The following is a 6,000-nucleotide window of genomic DNA, read 5'->3' on the forward strand; positions in this document are numbered from 1 at the left end:
GGTGTTGTATTATTCTGTGGCTTATGGGTAAGCACAGGCCTTCTTTCAGCACCTCACTGATACCAGGTTGGACCCAGAACTGCCTTAATTCTTCACAGCACAGATTCAACGAGGAGACAGAGATTTTAGTCCATTTTGACATAGATGCTGCAGATTTTTCAGCTCCACATCTAGGATGTGAGTTTCCTGTTCCACCACTTCCCAGCGGTGCTCTGTTAGACTGAGATCTGGTGAGTGTGGAGGCCATTTGAGTACAGTGAACTCATTTTCATGTTCAAGAAAACAGTTTGAGATGATCCGGGCTAAATGACAATGGTGTGTTCCTGAAAGCATCTATCAGAGGATGGGTACACTGTAGTCATAAATGGTCAGCGGCAATACTCAGGTGTTTAAATGATGCTGAGCCTGTCCTCTGAATATTATAGCTAGAACTGAGACTCATCATATAAGGAAACATTTTTCCAGTCTTGTTGTTTAATTTTGCTGAGCCCAAGTGAACAGGCTTCCTGTTCTAAGATGGGTTGCTGTAGCCCATCTGCTTCAAGGTTTGGCATGTTGTGCATTCTGGCATGCTTTTGTCCATACCTTGGCTGTAACAAGTAGTTATTTGAATAACTGTTGCCTTCCTATCAATTTGAAGCAGTCTGGTCATTCTCTGATGCCAAACAAGATATTCTCACCGGTTATGTCATGTTCAAAGTTGCTTAAATCACATATTTACCTCCCATTCTGATGCTCGCTTTGAACTTCAGGTCCTCCTGAACATGCCTAACTCCACTGAGTTGCTGCCATGTATTTAGCTGATTAGATATTTGGATTAATGAGCCACTGAACACGTGTACCTATCAAAAACGTCCGATTGGTGTCTGTGCAAACATACAATTCACCCCACTGAATATCAAGCCAGACTAAATTAACTACTAGCCTCAGAAATTCTTGGTGTGACGATGACTGACGAAACTGATCACACTCTCACCACTGAGGGATCTTATCTTGAGTGCAGTGACAGCTGAAAACCACCACATCAAGCCTCAAGTCATATTTTATGAACTATACAGCGTATTATTCTTTCATATCACCAAAAGCCACAATGACACTCAAGGAATATGTTGGACTGAAAAGAATCAAACCAGCCTAAAAAAATAAGGTCATATACACTATAATGTTTTCTTCCTTAACAGTCTGTTAAAAGATTTAAAAGCGGGTTTGCAAAAGCAACGAGAAATGTCAAACTTTAATGAAAGAGGGATTGTCTGCATTTGTTTCATCCAGTTTCCCCCGTAAATGGACCGAAAACTTTCTCTGCCCTGCACAGGATAAAAATGCAGAAAACCGACACGCTGTCGCAAAAGCAGAAACATTAGGAAACAAACTGCACAAGCCGCATGGCCTTCATGGCCCCCCGTCTGAGTGAAAGTCTGTATTTGACAGGTGTGGTCAGACGTGTGCTTTGCCACACTCGAAACTGCAGAAGCGTGGCCTCACACACACTGACACATGCTGGTAAATCTCTGCAGCGAGGTCAGAAGTCCAACAACTACAATGTTTCACAATGGTATGAAGGGGTAATTCATGAAATTACAACAAAATGCCTGCGTAAATCAGCGTTATCTCTGGTTAGGTTGCTACAAATTTATTTCCTATTTAGACATGTAGCAGATGTGAATTGACTTGGAGTTACTCTATATTAATCTGACAGCCGTTCACTGTGCCTGCAGGTGCATAGTGGGGGTTTAAAACTCTTTCAATAAAAACAGATTAATACAGCAGTGAGCGTGAACCTAAACAGTAAAGCTACATCAGAGAAGAAGAGTGAGTTCACTACGAGCAACATTTTTCCCGTTAGCCATAGACTGATTTGATATAAACATGTTGATTACAGCAGTTGCAAGTAAATCCTAACAAGTTCTGGTGGCACGCCTGGTCTTGTAACACTGAAAAAATAATAATGTCCTCACAGGAACTTTTACACAGATCCATTTAAATGTAATTCCCACTCATTCATCATGTATTATTTCATGCATTACAAGGTCTAATTCAGAGCAGAATCGCGTGTCACAGGTGAGTGTTGCACAAAGTCTACCCAGCCACTTCTACAGGAGTAATGTAATGTGGTCACAGACCCAAGCTGTTCTCACAATAAATGCATTACCAGGTGAAATATTCATGCAGGTGGGTCAATGTGTTGCATTTTTAATGGAATATAATGGATTTATTACATGATATTAAGCTCTGTGATATCACTCCATCATCTTAGCATGCACCAAGGTTCACCAGTAAACACGCTTGATGGGCGGCACAGCTCATTCAAAGGCTGAAACATGTTTGTGTTGTTTTGGTTTTTAATTTATTTTCGTCTGTCATACAGGAAGTTAGACACCTGATTTATTTATGTGCTTCTCATATTGCAGAGTCTGTTGTCCTCCCTCTGTTGGATCTACTGAAAACCCTTTGTGAGTGCCATCTTATCCATACAGAATACACACGTACAGTACGATTCAGTGCTATTCAGCCTGACACAGAAGTCTATTTAAAATGTGTTGGTGGCCTCATCCCATGATTCACTGAGCGTTTCTTCTTCTTTCACCTTTATTCCACCTACTGTTTATATTTACATACCACTCTGCATTTAATCAGTAGTTATTATTAATCTCCTACTCCTATTGCTACTACCTGTAACTAGTTCTGCTGGCAGTTTCTTCCTGTTTAAGGGGAGTTTTTCCTTCCAGCTATCGCCAAAGGAGTTGCTCATAAGGGGTCTTGAGGGGGTCTCTAAGATTGTTGGGGTTTTTGACTGCACCTTGAGGCAGGTGTTGTGATTTGGCAGCATTATAAATAAAACTGAATTGAACTGAGATTAATTCAACTAAAGTTTTTATTTTTGTTGATGTAGTAGTTACGATATTAAGATATTTACAAACTGGTTTTACACCAGCCTGAGTTGAGTATTAACTGCAGACTTTTATGTTCACGTTGTGTGTCAGTGAGTGGGAAAGATGTAGAAATCATAGACGCATCAGAAAAAATCGATGTAGCTGTCATGTGTGAGTAATTGATTCTGGTGTGAAAGAAGCACTGGTACGAAACTGCACAGCTTGCATGTTAAAGCATACAGTTCCCCTTCAATGAGCAACATTTCCAGTGGGTCAGATACATTTTAGACCTTAATTCAGCAAAAATGTTGGACGACTCCCACACCTGTGCTTCCATGCAGTGTGTGCACGTGATAAATGGCTGCACAAAAGACCCTGAAATGACAGAATCTAATCTTGGCTGGCGTTTAGTCCGAGAAATATTTCTATGGTTGATTTGTGTCTCTTTCTGTGGCTATCTATATGAGGAAATTTCCTCCCGACAGTTTCCCTCAATGTGTCCATTGTTAAGACTGTCAGAGGTGCTGCTATCTCGCTGCCAGGTTGAGAAAACGGGCTTAGCCTTGACTGTACACTTCTAGATCGCATGACTGGACATCTTTGCACTTTGCTCTCCTCGGAGACTGTAAAACACTATATGATGGATTGCTTGGATTTCTACAAAGTGTTCAGGGCAGCTGAGTCTTTTGTGCCACCCAGTGGAGAACACCCAGAACACAGGAGCAGCGCCTCTGTGTGTTTACTCATCGCCTCTACCTTTTTTGGCTGGAGGAAAAAATAAAAGCATGGACAGGTCAGCAGTGCCTCACAGGGCTTATACAGATTGACAGACAATCTTTCAGGCTCATGTTTGTACCTGTTGGCAGTTTTTAGTGTCAGGTCCTGACCTGAATGTCTGTGGACAAACACCCAGAGGAAATCCACGTGACAGCACGCTGAGAACATGTCCTCTTAGAAAAGGCCACAGCAGGGATTCCGCCTATTGACTTTATTGTTAATTCACAGTCTTTGACCACTGAAACTTCACTTTCTATCCTACTCACAGAAGAAGACTTTAATGCCATGAAGTATTTTTAACAGAAATCAGTGGGCTGAAGGTGCTGTTCTTGATTTTATTTTGATCTTTGGTTTAATCATATTTCATTCTAACAGGGTTTGGTGTCTATTAAGATTACAGTGCTGTGTCAGTAAGAGTGGGTGGTTTTATTTTATTTCAACCAGAGCAAATCAAATCTCAGCTTTAATATAGATCTCATTCCCAGGCTAATACATAGTCTGTCACTGTCAATAAAGCAGATAGAAGTCTTGCATATAAAACTTCACCTAACACAAAAGTATAAGCATCAAATATAATTCAGCTACCTAATGCAAACATGTAGAAGTGCTGTATATATTACCGGAATATTATTACTATTAGTGATCAGTAAAAAATTTTGTCCACAATAAATAGCTTTAAAATTAAAAATGTAATATAGTAATAATAACAATGCTATAAAATGTGGTAGAGCAGAAGCATAAATATCCTGCCTCCCACTTTTTGACCTTATCATTTAAATGTTGCAGCGGAAACTGAGACTCATCATTTTCATGTTTCTATTGTCCAATCTATTGTGACTCATTGATAACTGTAGCCTCAGTTTCCTGTACTTGGCTAATACATGTGGCACCCAGTGTGGTCCCCTGATGCTTTAAAGGTTCATTATGCTTTTTCAATCAGAGATACTCTTCTGCATCTACGTTTGTTGTAACAAGTTTGGGCTAATATTGCCTTTCTATCAGCTTGAAGCAGTCTTGCCATTTTCCACTGATCTCTGGCATCCACAAGGCATTTTTGCACAAAGAACTGCCACTCACTGGAAATTTCCTCTTTTCTGGACCATTCTCTGTAAAGTCTAGAAAATCCCACTAGATTAGCAGTTTTGGAAATATTTAGAGCAGCCTGGCACCAACGACCATGTTCAAATTCACTTAAATCAACTTCTTCCACATTCTGTTGCTCGATTTGAACTTTAAACACGTCTAAATGTTTTGAGTTGCTGCCACATGACTAGATGATTGCATATTTCTATTGAGAAACAGATGAACAGGCATACTTAATGAAGTGACCAATGAATGCATTTAATATAAATTATTGTAAAATGCAAAGTAAGTTTTTGCTGAAGGAGCCTGAACCTTCCACATTATGAAAAACCTAAAATAATGTTAGCTAGTTAGCATTATTTATCACAGACTTCAAATTTTTATATTAAAAACGGAATCTGATCTCCATCAGCTAAAATTAAAACGCTCTCTGGCATCGCTCTTTTTTCTAAAGTGCAAAACTGAAAAGTTGTTTATCTCACCTCAACACTTTGTGGCCTTGATGTGATTTGTAGAAATAGTTATGACTGATGAAAGCAAGCATTTCATTGGTGGCAGATCTGAAGAATAAGAGTCTGAAACCAACACTGGTTTCTCAAACCTGCCAATTTCTGTAAGTGTGTATGTACTAAATAAAGTTAGCATTAGAGCTAAATGCTAACATTATCATGACAACATGCACAGTGCTGTTGCTAACGCTAACTCAAATATTAAAGCACGCAAAGAGGCATTTACATATTTCAGGACTAAAACACCCAGTTAAGGCTGTTTAATGAGCTAAGTGTATAAAATAGGACAGAAGACAGCAGTGTTTCCATCTGATAAAACAGTGCATCCACAGTGTAAATAAAAGGCTCTCTTGCCTTTGAATATTTTTATTTAAAATGAGCATATATAGCATTTGGACAATTGACATTTGGGGAGCAGGAAATGTGCATTTTAAGTTCCTCGAATAGCATCTGAAATAATTCAAGCCCTGTGAAAGAGTCTAATGTTTCTATAGCATTTCATGCTCCACATTAACACCGGCCTCAAATCAGAGAGAAAACAAATATGCAAATGCTTTCTAGATCCACACATAATCAAATTTACAGTTTAGTATCGCTGATAATACATTTGTTCTTTACCCCTCTGCGATGCTGTTGACTTATTGTGTTATGCTGTGTCACATTCACTGCATGTCGTGGCTTAATTTCTATTTCCCCAACTAAAACGGGATCTTACAGATCTTTGAACATTTCCGTGGAGCAGCTTTGGCCTCCTTATA

Source organism: Astatotilapia calliptera, chromosome 14, assembly GCF_900246225.1.
Source record: "Astatotilapia calliptera chromosome 14, fAstCal1.2, whole genome shotgun sequence".
In the NCBI taxonomy this organism is placed as follows: domain Eukaryota; kingdom Metazoa; phylum Chordata; class Actinopteri; order Cichliformes; family Cichlidae; genus Astatotilapia; species Astatotilapia calliptera.